Consider the following 18187-nt stretch of genomic DNA (forward strand, 5'->3'; position numbering starts at 1 on the left):
TTTCATTGTCACATTTCCTTCTAAGGCTTATCATTCTTCCATTCCTGAGGCTAAAATCTTTGCTAAAACCCTTCAGGACCTTTCTTTCATTATTATCCACTAGAAGCCAGAACACTGTCTCCAGGTAAATTCAGAGACAAGCCAAAGACTGTACAAAATAGACTCAAAGACACCTTGAGTCAGATCATTGTCCTGAAATATTGTAGCTTCTTCTCTCTGGGGAGAAGTCTAGAGAAAGTCTTGCTCAGTCTAGGGTCAAAATGACTGGCAGGTGATGGCAGTAATCCTGCAAGGGTACAGATCAGCATTTGTCAGCCCTGTTTTCAAATGACAGAAACCGAGGTAAGTCAGCATTGCACAGAGAGGGGAACGTTGAGTGACAACAGAGCCATTGTCCTTTGAGAGACATCACGCTTGTACCACAGTGTCTCCAACTCGCCACCACCACAGGAACAAGCCTCCCAATTTCATGGAATTCTCTAGGTAAACAATGTGACACAATGTCTTTCCTGTCACTGAATTTTGCCCATAGCATCCAAGAGTAAATATTTTTGTCTTGAGGATTGGTTGTTCTCATGTATTTTATTTTGCACAAGTTCATCAGAATTCCCCACCACCATCCTCTGAATGAATGGCTTCCCTGCATCTTTGCTTTCAAGGGCTTTGCAACAACACTCCAGAACCACTTTCAAGAAGCTGACTAGGAGCTGATTTGCATGGGGGATGGTACCGAGATCAGGATATGACTGAGGGGCAGCCACACAGTGTCATAGCTACAACAGAGACCATGCCAGGCTCTGCTGCTGAGGTGGCACTGCAGAGTGGACCCAAGTTGTCAGTAACCAGGTACCAGTGGGAGAGAAGGTGCCCCCAGGCAGGGCAACAGGAAAATAGGTGTTAAGCTAAGCTGTCAAATGCCTGTCCTACCAGTCAGTTTCCAGTAAATGATAGTTCATGTGTAAAGGAAGAAATATTCACGCAGCTGTCCTACGGCACTGGGCAATCATCCCCAAACTGGCATTACCACCTTCCCCTCCATTCCATTTGCCATCTTCACCTATGAATGCTACACAAACAGGGAACATATTACACAAACACATCACCTAGCACCCAGCACCCAGCACCCAGCACCCACAAGACCTCTCCAGAGTCAGTGAGCTATGAATGGAGTCCTTGTGACAGCCTGAACGATCCAATCGCTTGGGATCCATACACCCATCTTCTTTTACTCGTGAGTCAAGAAGCACTTTAGAATGGTGAGGGAGAAAATCGACTTGTTCAAGGTCACATCACCAGTCACGACAAGGTAGGGAACACCACCCATGCTTCCGAACCATCTGAGACTCACCAGCCCGAGCCCAGCCCAGCCCAGCCCAGCCCTAGCTGCAGCTAGTCTGTTCTGGTCTATAAAGCAGCACGGCCAGCTTTGCTTGTGTTAACATTATTCTAGCATGTAATATCTGCATGTGAGGCAACGACCTGAGAAATACTTTTATTTCCAGGGCTTCGCTTAGTCTGCAGGGTTTATTAATTTTATTTATGTATTTGATCTCTCAAATGAAATAATAAACTAATTAGTGGGACAATTTACTGGTGTGTTCCACTGAGAGTGTTTTATAGCGTCTGTGTAAGCTGGTTGAGCTGTAGTGTCAGCAGATCCACTTTCTGCCCTGCCGCCCTTAATTGCAGCCATGAGACATACATGGCAGGCGGCCCTGTTTGGGACTTGCATTTCCAGAGGTATCTGGTAAGGTCAGGCCATGGAGCAAAGGGAATTTTGCTCCAGAGCCTTTCCAAATTCCTTCAACAAGCAGGCCACTTTATGTCATTGCAAGGATCAGAGCTGGGTGTGTAGAACAAGGATTTCTGGAGAATGGGGGAAATCTGAGGAGAGAAGTATTGGAAGTCAGAGCCAAATGGGTTCATAGTCCAAGGTGGAGACCATTGAAAACGCTATTGGCATTGGGACACTGCAAATCATAGGAGCAAGAGAAGGAGAAATGCTAGCAGAGCAGACATTGGGATTATAGGGCAGTGGACCTAAGTTATTATGGCCATTTGCTTTGTCAAAATTGGTTATGAAGTGAGTTCATTTCCAAGGTAGCCGCTCATGATACAGACAGTTCTTAGCTCTATTCTGTCATTGTGAGACTTTGTCCTCATTCGTGAACACCAAAAGTCAGAAGTGTCTAAACCTAAGAATTGAACCTGGGGTCTCTGGAAGCATTAAGAGCCAGTGCTCTTCAGCATTGAGCCATTTCTCTAATTCCCAGAAGTCATATATAACTTCTCAAAACCATCTGTAATTCCAGTTCCATTGTATCTGACTCCCTCTCTGCCTGTACAGGTACTAAGCATGCATGAGGCACACAGACATGCACACAGACAAAACAGTCACAAACAGAGATACAATAAAAATTAGAAAATAAGTATCTAAAACTATGTGTGGGATGCAAGAAGTGCTCAATAAACATCTATTGAATGAAAGAATGAATAGGTAGAGGAATGGATGGATAGATGAATAGATGGATGGATGGATGGATGGATGGATGGATGGATGGATGGATGGATGGATAGATAGATGGATGGATAGATGAATAGATGGATGGATAGATGGATGGATGGATGGATGGATGGATGGATGGATGGATGGATGGATGGATGGATGGATGGATGGGTGTGTGTATGAATAAACAGGTGGATCAATGACAATCTGATACTTATGAACTACAATATAGTCAGCTGTTCTTTCTTATGTGATGAGCTGAGATTACCTTTTCCATTCATTTATATTCACCATAAAATTATTTCAATAGAGTAAACCATATCCAACATACAAGCCTTTAACTTCCTTGACTTAAGCATGTTTCTTGTTAGTGCACACAGCACATATAACCACACTCATCTACAATAGACATAAAAGCCCCACAGTGTCCTCAAGTCTCAACAGTGCTTCTTCTGCATGCTCATGGGCTCCCTGAAGACACAAGTACAGTCACTGCTCTGGCAGTGGCTGCACTGTCACTGTGGATTAGAGCAGCATGTGGTTCTTGTTGGTTAAATTCCAGATCTCTTCCTACAGCCTGGCTGGAGCACCAGTAGATAGGATGGGGAGAGTTACAATCATACTCATGAAAGCTAAGATGTGTTATATTCATCAGTGGAGAAATCTCATATTGTGATTGGTTCCTCTAAGGCTTTTACTCCTTATACCTCTGCTATGATTGGAGGCACACAGGTTAGCAAACTCTCAGTGCAGTTGGTGCACATGTCAGTTCTGCGTCCCTTTTGAACTGGATATAGAATTCTAAGAGCTAGTTCCATGAAATGCCCCTGACTTGTCAATGCTGGTCATATATAGTGGCTCTTGTTGAGACATAGTACATCCCTGTGTGTTAATTGTGTTAAAGTGCTGGGCCCATACCTAAACCTGTGATCATAGACATTATGTGTATCTCTATGAAGCTGGGACACAAAACACCTCATTGATGTTGGGTTTGTGGATCTAGCCAGTGTGATGATATATCTTAGAAATTCTTGGCAAATACCTACAATTATTTGTGTAACATACTGAATTATATGACTCACTGTTTCATCTATGCCAACCATACATAAATCACTGTGCCAAGGTTTTTTCATTATAGTGCTTAGCACCACAGCATGTCCTCGAGTAGAGCAAATTAAAGTTTAGGAAGGGGAAATGGTGTATCTGAAGTCATGTAAACCTCACTGTATTAATAATAATAATAATAAAAGATTCTAAATGCTTCCAGAATTGTGACAATCACCAAAGTGGTAAAAACCAGAGAGAAACAAATGTTCAAATAGCAACTTTCCACTGACATGGTTTTGTATGCATATATGTGAATGTGTGTGTGGGGGGGGTGTATCTCTGTGTGTGTGTCTTTATAGATGTGTGCCTATAGGTATGTGCATGTGTATAGGAATGGAGGGAAGATGTTGCTGTCAGGTGTATTTCTCAATTGCTCTCCACATTAGTTTTTGAAACAGTCTCTTGATGAACCTGAAATAGATAGATTGGCAGACTACTTGGACAATGGCTTCCAGAGATCCTTCTGTCTGGGTCTTTCCAGTGCTGGGGTTACAGATACGTGCTGCTGCACTGTACTTTTTATATAGGTGCTGGAGATCCAACTTCAGGTCCTTATGCTTAGGTGAAAGCACTTCATTCATTCATTGAGCCATCTACCGTGCCTCTCCACTGAATTTTTTTCCACCATGAATTGGATAGGTAGCAAGGATAGTGCTTACTAGATCTTAAACTATGATACCTACAGAAAGCTGGGAGATGCCTACATTGAACTCTGTAGAGAACTCTTTGATTATTTCTGTTCTGTTTCCAGAACAGAAACTTTTCCAGGCTTCTAGATGCTCCCAACTGTCAAACTGCAATGTCCTTCTGGTCTAAGCCTGCACCATGAATAAGGACATGATAAAAAGCAAGATCAAGTGTGGGGTGACTAGAAGAGTGCTTCGGCAGTTTGGACCTTGAGAACAGAACTACATGTCATTGTTTGGTAGTTTATGACAATTTATCATTGTCTGTAATAGAAAGTCTGTTTAGTTTATTATTAAATCCTGAGAAGTAATCTTGATGCTAAATACTGATAAAATCAGTGTTTGACTTAGTTAGACTGTCAACGTGTGCTGGAATAAACAATGATGAGCAGGTGGATGAAAGAATGCAATAGTCAGATACACCCTATTGACTGTGAACACTCAGGTTAAAATCATACTCATTGAAGTGTCATGGACATTTATAGAGGGTTAGGAAATTTAACCAGTGCAATGAGATATTGAGAACAAATATAGAATCTAAAGATTTAAGGTCTTTGTGTAAGAAAGATCACTACAAATCAATTTTGAAATGAAGAACCCAGAACTAAATATTACCTGGATAACACATATCTACAAAGAAAAGTGGTAAAATCCTTGTATCACATAAACATTAATTCCAAGTAGACTAAATGTGAAATTAACTTCTATAAAGTATTTAAAAGGAACTGGAAGTGTATACCCCAGAGGTCTTGGACCAATGACTTACCTCAATGAATGTTTACAAGTAAAGATGTTTTGACAAAAGGGTATACTGTATGATACACCAGGATACACAGCAGCTTCCAGGGAAAGATATTTTTTCCTGTTTTTTATTTTTATTTTTTCCTTTTTCAGGAGAAGGATGCAAGGGCAGGGGATAGATATGAAGGGATGGGGTGATGAGTGGGAATGGGGTACATGGTATAAAATTCACAAAGGATCAATTAAAATAAAAGCAACAGCAACAAACAAGAGTTAAAGATTTTCCACATAAAACAAAGCTCCTCCCTGAAAGACAAATACTTACATATCTTTTATGTAAAAAAGTATTTTCAAAATTGATGCTTGGCTAGAGAGATGGCTCCATGGTTAGGAGTACTTGCTGTTCTTGTAGAAGACCCAGGTTGATTCACAGCACCTACATGACAGCTCACAGTCATCTGTAACTCTAGTTTGAGAGGATCCTGAACTCCTTCTGGCATCTGTGGGCACAAGCCACACATGTGATGCACTAACATATATGTAGGAAAAACTCTCATACACAGACAGTAATATATATAGTATATTACAATATTTATTATAGACATAACTCTAATAATATATTAATCATATATTATATCATATGAATATATATGTATATATCATTCACAGAAAAGAATAAGTATATTACATCATAATACATATGGTATATGATTGATATAAAATATATGATAGATGATATAAGATATAAGATGCAATCTAATATATAATATAATAAATTATATATGTAGTGTGTAAGAAGTAATATGTGATATAATGTGTAATATAATTGTGTTTATAAATAATATATAATAAAATAAATTTATATATAATGATAAATATTTTTTTCTTTTTTTTCTTTTTTTAATATTTTTTATTACATATTTTCCTCAATTACATTTCCAATGCTATCCCAAAAGTCCCCCACACCCTCCCCCCCCAACTCCCCTACCCACCCATTCCCATTTTTTTGGCCCTGGTGTTCCACGTACATAACATATAATTTTTAAATTGTATGTTTCTATAAACAAAGTAAAAAGTCAAAGTTTTAAAAATTATAAATTTGGTAAACTAACCAACTACCTGAGGTCTGTTAGCCAAAACATATAGATGAGACCAGGCATAACTATAACAAATCTCTATGTCCCTCCACATTCCTTGGTCAGATATTGTCATTTCCCATTCATTGTGCAGCTTCTTGTCCTTCAAAAGGGACCTGTGATGACACTGACTTTCTGACTTTCTAGTGTCTGGTCACCGTCCTGTCCAGTGTAACGCTGAGCTCCCATCCACTCCCGGCACTGTTTATTCGTTCCCACTGTGGCTTTTCCCCATCTCTAGCTGACTGACAGACTAGGCATTGGCTTTCTTACTTGCTTCATTTTGTCTCCCTCCTATATAAAGTACATTGAAAACTGGGCAAAAAAAGAGAAGCAAATGGCCAAAGGAAAAACATACATGGCCATTAAGGGACAGAAGAAATCTCTCTCACCAGTAGTTAGAAAAGTATTAATAAAATAGCATGAGGTATTTTGCATTCAGAAGATTGGAAACCCTCGGCTGGAGAGATGAGGTGGTAGCTAAGAAGAGTACCTGCTGTTCTTGCTGCAGACACAGGCCTGAGTCCCAGCACCCAAACAGAGATTCACAACTAACTCCAGTTTCCGCGGATCTCATGTCTTTAGCTTCCAACGAGCACACATGTCTATATACCTATATACAAGCCACCCAGCTACATATAGTTAAAAATAACACAATTAAATCTTAAAAAAATAAATTAAAAAAAAAAAGATTGGACAACCTGAAAAGTCTGGCCACAAGAATATGTGAGAGAATGCTGGATAGATATCAACACAGCCATCATCTTACAGAGCAACCTGTATGCAATGTTGAAGGTGGATTTTCTCTCTGCCTGGGCTATCTGGGTTGGGTTTGCTCTCATACCTATGTACCTTAGACGTGCATATATTGTCTCTTATCCATTTGTGTTGTCACAATAATACTGGACAAAATAAACTCACTCCTGATGGATGCCTGCAGTTTGAACACCATTTACACAGTTTCCAAGATTTAGCATTGGCTATATTGTTTATGGATGCAAGTGTGTAGGAAAGGCTGTAGCACAGGCTGGTGATTTAGGAGAGCAGTTATCACTGGGGGTGCTGGGAGAACATTCATGGCCGAGTTTACTTTCATCTACAGTGCTCAGTCTTAAAAGCAAAAGACCTGGGACACAGACGGGATGTCAGAGTGCTGAACCTCAGCCAGTCCGGTGGCACTACATGCTTCCTGGTATAATTACATCTGTATTCAACTCCATACATGAAATAGTTCATTTAAAAAAAAAAAAGTGGAGAGCACGTGAGTGTAACTTTGAGGGGAAAGATTTCAAGCCACAGTCTATCAAGGAATCCAGCGTGGTATGCTAAGATTGTAGCCGGAAGTTTGCTGGAATGGCTTTGTTTACCAGTCCTCAGAACTAGACATTCTGGGTTTGAATCTTGGCGTGCATACTACTGAGGTGTTTCAGGCTGACGGTCAGGCTGCTCATCCTTAAAGCAGACAATAAATCCTAGACAGAGATAAAAATAGAAAAAAAAATCAGCCTATAGACAGCTGAATCTTAAATAAATAAATAAATAAATAAATAAATAAATAAATAAATAAATAAATAAAATTCAGCAACACATAGAAACCTTGAGCTAAATTTCACTAAAACAAGATTTCGCTAAAATCCGAAGTGAAATAAAATACAATTCTGCCAGTTTCACAGAAATTGCCCAAAATAAAAACTATAAACTTGAAAAACAAGAGCTAAATATTAAAAGTGTGAAATGAGCTCAGACTTGTGGTGCCTTGCATGTGTCATGGCACTTCCTGAAACTAAAACTGGGCATGCGTTCAGCAGTACCAGGTATTGATTTAAAAGAGAAGTAATTCTGAAGTCTGTTTTTGAACTTCATGTTTTCTGTCATATTAGTTAGCTGTTTTTACAATAAACTTGTGAAATATAAATTCATTTTATTTATAAGAAAATTAAGCATTATAAAGACCCAATCAACTCCTAACACTGGGAACAGGACCCGTCTCTGACTCTATTGCCTGCTTTGGGAACCTCTTCCTCCTACTGGGTTGCTTAGTCCAGCCTTAAGAGAAGAGTGGGTGCTTACTCTTAATGCAACTTGATATGCCATGGCCAGTTGCTGTCCATGGGAGGCCTCCTCTTTTCTGAAGAGAAATAGAGGGGTAATGTATGGGAAGGGAGGTGTGGGGGAGGGACTGGAAAGAAAGAGGGAGGGGAAACTGTGGTCAAGATGCAAAATAAACAAGAAAACAAACAAACAAATAAATAATAAAGGCCCAAGTCATTTAACCAAGCTTACCTGAATTACTGGGTCTTCCTCCAGAGAAATATAAACACAAATTAAAACCCTGTGTATATTTCAGTAGTTTTATGAATAGATTCAATTGAATTTCTATAAAACACCATTATAAGCTATCCCTTTGGGCAGGAAGTCAACCAACCATAGCTGATGAGAACTAATAAAAAAGACCTACCTTGTTTATGTATTTTTAACCACTAGTATGTAAGGGAGCAGAATTATTGTAAAGGAGCATTACTAAGTATATAATCTTGCCTTAAAGAGATTCTCCATGCTGGAATATGCCAAAGGATCACTAGGGCATGTAGTCCATTACATTGGGGCTTTGTTATTTTTAACTACAGACTTCCCCTCCTCCAGTCTCACCGCTGTCTGTGAAAGTCTGCTTGCTGTTTTCTGCTTGGTGTCCTCTGCCCATGAATCCAGTGAAAGTTTTCTTGGTTATCACAATTATTTTGACTGAACGTTTTTTCATTGATGAGTTGTATATTCAATTGCTCACTCAGTCTTTTCTTTAGGCACCAAAGGTTGATTGAGTGACAGCTCAGTCGCTGGCTTAGGTTCATGGGACGCAAAGGTCAATGGAGAATGACAACTTCATCAGAGAAGCCCATGACTACAGGGAGGCAGGGAGGAACATGGATAATGCAGGGCCAGGTGACACCTTCAGAATGTTCATCTCCATTGTGTGGAGCAGGGAATCCCCAGCAAAATAAGGAGATATGGGGAAAGAGGCATGAAAATTGTGATGCTAGAGATGAAAACTGTTTATTTCTGTCTAGATAAAAGTACAAGATCTTTGTAGAAACATTGGAAAATATAAAGAAATGAAAACTCTAAAATTATGCTACAAAGGTACCCACTGTTATATTCTATACTTCTCCACAGATGAGCTAAAACTCCATCAACAATTTTTTAAACCATACCAAGCATATTTCCTGTATTCTTCGATTTTTTAATCTTACTTTTAAAGACACATAATACCACCCTGTGAAGAAATACCAGCACTCATGACATCATGATTCCATTGACTCTTTCTTACAAATAACAGTTCTAAACATTTCTGTATATAAATATGTGCCTGTACTTAAAGCTGCTTCCCTGAAGAACACATCCAGAAGGTGAATAACCCGGGAGAATTACAGATTAAAAGTTGTGATCTTCCTTCTTGATTTTCTTGTGTTTTGGAAGTTGTACCTTGGGTATTCTAGGTTTCTGGACTAATATCCACTTATCAGTGAGTGCATATCAAGTGACTTCTTTTGTGATTGGGTTACCTCACTCAGGATGATATCCTCCAGATACATCCATTTGCCCAAGAATTTCATAAATTCATTGTTTTTAATAGCTGAGTAGTACTCCATTGTGTAAATGCACCACATTTTCTGTATCCATTCCTCTGTTGAAGGACATCTGGGTTCTTTCCAGCTTCTGGCTATTATAAATAGGGCTGCTATGAACATAGTGGAGCATGTGTTCTTATTGCCAGTTGGAACGTCTTCTGGATATATGCCCAGGAGAGGTATTGCTGGATCTAGCGGTAGTACTATGTCCAGTTTTCTGAGGAACCACCAGACTGATTTCCAGAGTGGTTGTACCAGCTTGCAATCCCACCAGCAATGGAGGAGAGTTCTTTCTCCACATCCTCGCCAGCATCTGCTGTCACCTGAATATTTGAGCCTAGCCATTCTGACTGGTGTGAGGTAGAATCTCAGGGTTGTTTTGATTTGCATTTCTCGTGGATATTTCATTCCCCCCTAGAATATGGAATAAAAAAATCCATGGAAGGAGTTGCAGAGACAAAGTTTGGAGCTAAGACAAAAGGATGGGCCATCCAGAGACTGCCCCACCCGGGGATCCATCCCATAATCAGCCACCAAACGCAGACACTATTGTATACTATACGCCAGCAAGATTTTGCTGAAGGGACCCTGATATAGCTATCTCTTGTGAAGCTTTGCCAGTGCCTGGCAAATACAGAAGTGGATGCTCACAGTCATCTATAGGATGGAACATAGGGCCCCCAATATAGGAGCTAGAAAAAGTACCCAAGAGCTGAAGGGGTCTGCAACCCTATAGGTGGAACAACAATATGAACTAACTAGTACCCCCAGAGCTCGTGTCTCTAGCTGCATATGTAGCAGAAGATGGCCTAGTCGGCCATCATTGGGAAGAGAGGCCCCTTGGTCTAGCAAACTTTATATGCCCCAGTACAGGGGAATGCCAGGGCCAAGATGTGGGAGTAAGTGAGTAGGGGAGCAGGGTGTGGGGGTACAGGGGACTTTTGGGATAGCATTTGAAATGTAAATGAAGAAAATATCTAATTTAAAAAAATGTGGGGAAAAAAAGTTGTGATCATGAGTTGCAGAAAGATACATCTACATCCTGACTGCCCCTTAGTGTGCATGCTATATCTGCCTATGCCCAACACTTAACAATGGTTGTTTGTGGGCTGGGTTTGGCAACAGTGGTAGTATCATTTTTACTTTATTATTGTTTGAATTCTCTGGGCCTATGTGTGAAAGGAGGCTGGTAGGTATTAGGGTAGGGGGGAGAGATATCATTAAATAGTTCATGCTTAACAATTTTATTATCATGCTTATTTGTTTTTCAGCATTCAGTAAGACATGGTGGTGAACCAAGGCTCTAAATCTTCATGATTGAAGGACTCTTACACAAGGCAAAGGTAAATATTTGAGACTGGGTGGGTCCTTCTGGTGGAAGGAAATCTTTCTCTTTGAGAAGGTTGCTCATAAATGTGTCTGGGTTTCTCGTGAAGTGACAGCGCCCTCTCTCTGTGTGTGTGTGTGTGTGTGTGTGTGTGTGTGTGTGTGTGTGTGTGTGTGTGTGTGTGTTTAAAACAGGTTAGAGAGCTGAAGGAGTCTTTGGAAGTTATCATGTTATGTGACTTTCCTCTGGTCCAACTTGTTTTTACTGGGAAGAATATTAATTCTTCTTTTTGTTATCTTTAAGTACATAGCAAATACCATCAGGAGCCTTAGGTTTCCCTGTCTGGATGTATTAGTTTTTGTGACAGATTCTCTCAGGCTGGCCTCACAAACAATGCATGTTGTCTTTTCTCACATGCCAGCCATTCTCAATGCATTTACCAAGGGAAGAAAGCATTCTCGATTGTAGACAATAAAGTTAAACCATAGGTAAGATAAATGTTTCTACCTAAGTAACAGACTTGGGGATTTATGAGCTGAAGAGACAAGTACTATTATTTTGAGTTCTGAAACTTTTAAATGATGGCAACACTGAATTATGTACCTCATGCAGGAGCCAGGAAGGTACAATCGAAAACGCCCATTCCTTTGACAAATTAGGAGCATCCATTCTAATATCTATTTCTTGTTTACTGGGAATAGTGCTGAATGAATCACAGACTGGTGGATGGATGCTCCATCCAACACTTTTAATTAGCTTCTCTGCCTATTAGCATGAGCTGAGTGTAGCTTTTCTGCCATAGATTACCACCCCAACCATCCCCCTTAGCTGGAACAGAAGTCTTATTCTCCACAAGGTAATATTCATCTTTTCCCCGGCCAGACAAGCATAGAAAATTAAACAATGGTCCTTTAAAAAGCCTAGATGATGGATTCATCATTTCCAGTTTATGTGAGTTTGCAAGGCAAATACAAGCAGGAGCTATTTGCTATGGGACCTTAGGGAACAAGGGACTAGAGAGGGAACTGGGAGGCCAAAACATGTGAGACTTGTGGGGGGAAAAATCATTAAAAATATGAGGAGCTGCTCAAGACAGAAAAAAATTAATTACTCCAAGGGACTCAAATGCCACTAGTCATTTAAGTGACCCAGTGAGAGGCTGAGAACCTTTTGCTTCTAGTTTCTACAGCCAAGAAGGAGGGGGCTGGGATTCCTCGGCTGTCAATTTTTGTGCATCCTTCATGACTTATTGACATGTTCAGCTGACTTGTGCCCCAGCCTCCTCTAATGAGAAGAGTTAAATGAGAAATGCTGCTGTAGCCAGGGAACTCTCGCCCTGTAGGCTGTCCGCGGTACTCAGATGAGCTTACAGCCCTGCAGCTGCCAGACGTGAGGAAAGACGATAACTCGCCGCAGTGGGCGGAAGAGGTGAGCACCCAAAACTGGCCTGAATTTCATCTTTTATCGTTGCCTTTTCATCCTCAGAGCCAGTTTCTGAAGTAAGCTGAATTTGGAAAGACAAATTAAGGTTTTCTAAGGAAGACAGTGATGCAGTCACTTCTAGAAACAGCCATCTTTTCTAGATTGCTTATCTAATAAATCTCTCAGAAGCTTTGAAGCTATAGACAGAAGTTGAAAAATATATCTATGTAATGACCTCAGGGTTTAACATCAGTAAACACAGACAGAATAGCGGCTTTGCAGTGGTGGGCCCTGCCTGCACTCAGAAAACCAAGGGCTAATTTTAAACCCTGCCCCCCATGTGTCATCCTATCTCTCCCAGCCTCTATTGGGTCACTTATAAAGTGAGAAGAAGAATATCTATCTCCTATGATTTCAGAGAAGATCAATATATCCCAAAATAGCAGTAAAGGATGGATATGTCACACACATGTGGTGTCCTTATTATCTGATTTTAAAGCTTTTAAACATTGAGGCAACTCAATAGTCTGTGTTCCTTCCTGGGTCAAGGCTAAGGGGGTTGGCAGTGCTGTATTGGTTTAGTCAGTTAGGAATGGTGGGTGGTCAACCAAACATAACAGAAAGAGAGCTTGCTCTGAGGACTTCTTTGGGTCTGTATGAAGCATGGCTTTGAAGGAGGTTGGATCCCTGGGTGTCCACATCCAGGAGCAAGGCTGGATAGCACTCCTTCTCCAGCTGCTGCGAGCCTATGCCTTTGAAGTAGAGATGAATCATGGGTGAGAAGGAACACTGCTATGAAGTCAGGTAGTCAGGTACCCCCAAAGGTGGTGGAGGACATGTTTCAAAGGTTGCTTGCTCCTGGGAAGAGATGGCAGTTGAGTGAAGTCTGTAGGGCTAGAGAGGCAAGGAGAGCACTGGGGATCATTTAAAAGGAAGGAAATTCAGGCATAGTAGCCAGCATGGGGATGCAATAAAGGAGAGACCAGTGCACTGGTCTCTAAGCCTTACACTGTCCCTCCCCACCCCAGGCACTTGTAGTGGCCGTAAGGTAAAAGAGAAAAGGCTCTGGATACAATCCATCCACTCAAAGCTCCGCAAGGTAAACAATTGACTACAACAGATGGGACCACGTCTAGGAGAGCGATACTTAGAAGTGTGCTGAGAGAGAAGGTGGTATTTGAGCTAGACCTCAGAGGGTGAGCAACCTTGTGCTAGATAAGAATCAAAACCGACATTCTACAGGAGGCCACCTCCTCACAGCAGCAATGGGCCACAATCAAAAAGGCCTGTCACTAACTGAGGCTTTGTACACCAGCATGTACTCAGTGATGGTCAATAGCTTCCATAATGGACTGCTGTCTCTCCTGTTTGCTGCCCTTGTAGGGACCCAGGGAAACCCAGATGCATGATGAATAACTGCTGCGGCCATTGTTCCAATTCCTTGGTGTTACTTTAAGCTTTCTATTGGTTACCTTTGAAAGTCTTCAGTTGTCACAGCAGATCTGTTGACTGTTTTTCATGTTAATTTGAATGCCCTCCTTTGCTGGTGTGGCTGAGATATTGACCAATAAGATTTTATATTCATTTACAGACGTCAGAGCTGAACTATTATGTCTTCCTGCTTGGGTAAGGAAATAGTATTAAGGCAGGGACTATATTTTAAGATTTATTCTTATTTACATGTGTGTGTGTGTGTGTGTGTGTGTGTGTGTGTGTGTGTGTGTGTGTGTGTAGTGTGTGGTGTGTGTACCACATGTGTTCATATAGTGCCTATGGAGGCCAAAAGAGGATGTCAGATGCTCTGGAACTGGAGTTGCAGGTACTTGTAAGCTTATCTGGGTCCTCTGTAAGAGAAGCAAGTGCTCTTAACCATCTCTCCTTCCTTCCCAAGACAGGAAATGTTTTCCCTGCTAGTCTGCCTTTTCTTTCCTTCCCCTTCTTTAATCGATCCCTTTCACATATCCTATTTACCTCCCGTTTCTTTTTATTTTCTCAGACTCCCTCTGTACATCTGTGTTTCCTCTTTCTTGACATAGAGTCACACATTTGCCAACTTAAAAGGAAACGGGAGATTCTGGATACCAGGCAGCTCCGCTGTAAAAGTTTAAAGAGGATTCTTAACAATATAGCCGTTCCCTTTATCTGTTATGTTTGATGGTGGTGATGGGGTTGCCTTCTGAAACTGAATGCTTGAGATTCAGATATCTGCTGCAGCCCATAAAAGCTATCTGACATTGAGCAAATCAATCCTTTGAAATTCAACGTTTATATCAGCCAAACTCAGGAGACAGATACTTTCCATTCAGGACCTTTGGAAGAATCCAACAAGAGAATGTATATGAAAGAGTCTGGCACATTATGTACTCTTAATTTCTAATGTTAGCTCTTATTGTTGCAAGAATGATGCATTCCTATTATAAACCCTTTAAATGCAAATATATCGATTGTTTGCTAAAACAATGATACTGTGGAGACATTAGAAAATGGAAAGCCAGAGAGGAACGAAGGCACTGAGAGGAGCTGATGTATGTAAGCTTTCTGAATGGCCTCCTTTGCTGGCGTGACTGAGATACCGGTCAATCCGATTTCTGAGGTTTCTTCAACTAAGTCAACCATCTTCCAGCTGCAGTGTCCTTCCCTAATAGTGTGGTAGCTTTGTAATATGCCAACAAGGCCAGACTGAAGGAGGTGACATGGAACGCAACTCTAGCATGTGGCCACAGAATCTCTAGCATGATCTCCATTCTGGCATGGGAGAATTGGAGATAGAAGAGATATCCAGCACTTTTGCTCCAGACCTGCTGCTGGCCAGAGCTCAGCCTGGAGCAGCACTGGACCCTGTAGATGCTCTTTGTTCCCCTGTTCTCTCCCAGCTCCCGAATCCCCTTCCATATGTCTCTCAGTCAGCTTGTACCTAACATAATCAACTTACTTAAGGAGAAGGTTTGCCTTGGAGCATGGTTGGTCAGCTGTGTTGCCCTGGTCAGGTGGCACATTGTGAAAGGAGCATGGTGGAACAAAGATGTTTATTCGATTGCCCAGAAGCAAAAGAGAGGAGCAAGAAACCATCGTCCCACAAGCACCTTCAAAGGCCTTTCTCCTAGTAAGCCATAACGTCTCATTAGGCCTTAGCTCTTAAAGGTTTCACCATCTTCCACTAGCCCTACCTTGTGGAGCAAACAAAGGACATGAGCCCTTAGAAGATGTTCAACACCCAAATGGCCTCTCTGTACCTAATGTCTTGACCAGAGGCCCTGGCTTCTACTGGTCATCCACATCAGCAAGCTGAGAACCCATCAACGCCAAGCTTCCAATAAGTTCTCAGAGGCTTCTGCTCATTCTCCAGGGTTCTCTGCTGCTTCTGATCTCTCCATTGTATCCATCTCCCCTCATAGTGATTTTCTGAGCAGACTTCAAGCTCTAGCACTTTGGCCCAGAGTGTGAGGCCATAGGGTTTAACCTGTTCCCACAACCTCATCATACTGACTTATTTAAATAACACATATGTATTCATTAAATATATACTTACATACATTAAATGTTCATGTGTGTGAAAAGCAGAGCTGATCACTACAACATCCATATGTATGTATGTATGTACATATGTGCATACATGCATATACACACAGGCACCTAGACATACACAAACACACATATACTTGATCTACTAGTGTTTGCTTCTGTGTCTCTGGTTGACCCCTCGCTGATACAGTTAGTGATGAGCTGTCATTAATGGGAAACTCTGCTTAATGGACAGACCACTATGTTTCTATGGTATTGCAAGTAAGAATTAAGCTTTTAATCTGAAGTTTTTTTAGCCTAAGATAAACCCCCCACACTTTCCTTATCATATTCCCTTCTCCATCCTAAATCTCCTTAAGACTTTTAACTGTCCTGCACCCTGTTGTTCTTTTACAGCCTTTCTGTCTCCTGAAGGTAGACTCTAGGTATAAGGCTCTTAATAAATTAACTCCTTATGTATGATAGCACAGAAATCTTTCTACTATTTCCCGTCACAAGACTGCTCTCCTCCTCAAATTTCCTGCATCTTTTGCAGGTAATGTCTAGAATCTGGGTGTTTACAGGGCATAGTGTGAGGCGGGAATGGGGAACGTCACAGAATCAAACTCGGAAGATGGTTACCTAATCCTGCTGTCCAGAGTGCTGAATGCATCTGCTCATTTAGCCTCAAAGGACCTCAGGTGTGTAATGTGCATACTCAGAGCTGACCTGCCCATTCTCGGACTGAACAGCTCTAAGTGCTGGAGGCCCTGCTGATCTCAGTCTATCTGTGCAGACTTGGACTAGTAAGTTCATGTTTGACTTACAGTGATTCTGCCTGTGACTAAGAGGTGAACTTGGCAAGACCTGGTGGCACAGGCCTGTAATTCCAACTGCTCAGCTGCTTGAGAAGATAAGGCAGGATGACCCCAGGATTAAGACCTGCCTGGGCTACAAAGTGAGCGAAAGACCAGCCTGCACAGCCCAGGGTGACCCTGTCTCAAAGTGAAAAGTAACTGGAAGCCTGAGGGTATATCTCAGTGACATGTATGATGACTCTGTATGTTCAGTGCCCAATATTGTCAAAAGAAAGTTGAACTTTAGAATTCATAGGAGTGGCAAATCAAGACAATATTTTTATTCAAGCTATTTTGATTTTTAACAGGGACATAATTACAAAGGCATATGGGGCACACTATGACATTATGACTAATATCCACATTGGATAGTAATCAAATAAAGGTATTTGGTATATCCATAATTTTGAATATTTTCATTTCCTTGTGACAGGAGCATTCAGAATCAGCCTTTCTAGTAATTTTGGCAGAGTCACTATAGAAATGTGAACTCCAATCATGCTGTGCCATGGAACAGCAGTGCTCACTACTCCACATAGCTCCAGTTTGCACTTACTGAACAGTATCTCCTGTCATCCTCTCCATCTGCACTCCCTGTCCTCTGGTAACCACCCTTCTGCACTGAACTTTGATGAGATCAACTTCTTTAGATTCCACCGCTGGGTAGGATTGTGTAGTACTTCTTCTTATGATGGACTTACTCCCTTAATGTGATGTCCTCCCAGTCAATCCGTGGTGCTGCAAATGACAGGATATCGTGTAGTTTGTGATATCTTATCCTATGTACATATCATAGTTTCTTTAATTATCTTTTGCTGAACAATAATGCTGATTGCCTATATTGGCTATTGGGAACAATCATATTAAACACATGAGTAGTCTAGGTGTCTTTCCCTTAGATAAATAAGTAGTGGGGATGCTGGGTTCCTGTGTGATCCTAGTTTCAATTGTCTGGGAAACCACCATACTATTTTGCTTAATGGATTATTAATATACACTCTTATGGACAGCATACAAGGGTTCTATTTCTCTATATCCATCCCAGCATCAGCTACTTAATTGCCTTTCTGATGATGGCATTTAACACTCTCACTTTATTTACCTTTACTTATGAATCATAATGTTAAACACTTTTCGTGTGTGTGTGTGTGTGTGTGTGTGTGTGTGCATCAGTGTTGTTCAAGTGGGATCTTATGTAGCTGAAGCTGGACTTGAACTGATTTACTACATCGCTAAGATTTGGACTTTCTGCCCTTCTGCCTCTCTACCTCCAGAGTT

At 41.1% G+C, this 18187-nt stretch overlaps 1 protein-coding gene across 9 annotated transcripts in view; it reads left to right on the forward strand.

Moving 5' to 3' along the window:
* Positions 1 to 18187, forward strand: part of Dab1 (disabled 1) — a 1125345-nt gene that overhangs the window by 531306 nt on the left and 575852 nt on the right. For all 9 annotated transcript variants that reach the window (NM_001369049.1, NM_001369047.1, NM_001369046.1 and 6 more), the window contains one exon: positions 11074 to 11145. The gene's annotated coding sequence lies outside the window, so the exon portion shown is untranslated. The remainder of the gene's footprint in view (positions 1 to 11073; positions 11146 to 18187) is intronic.

Source organism: Mus musculus, chromosome 4 (assembly GCF_000001635.26).
Source record: "Mus musculus strain C57BL/6J chromosome 4, GRCm38.p6 C57BL/6J".
Classification (NCBI taxonomy): Eukaryota; Metazoa; Chordata; class Mammalia; order Rodentia; family Muridae; genus Mus; species Mus musculus.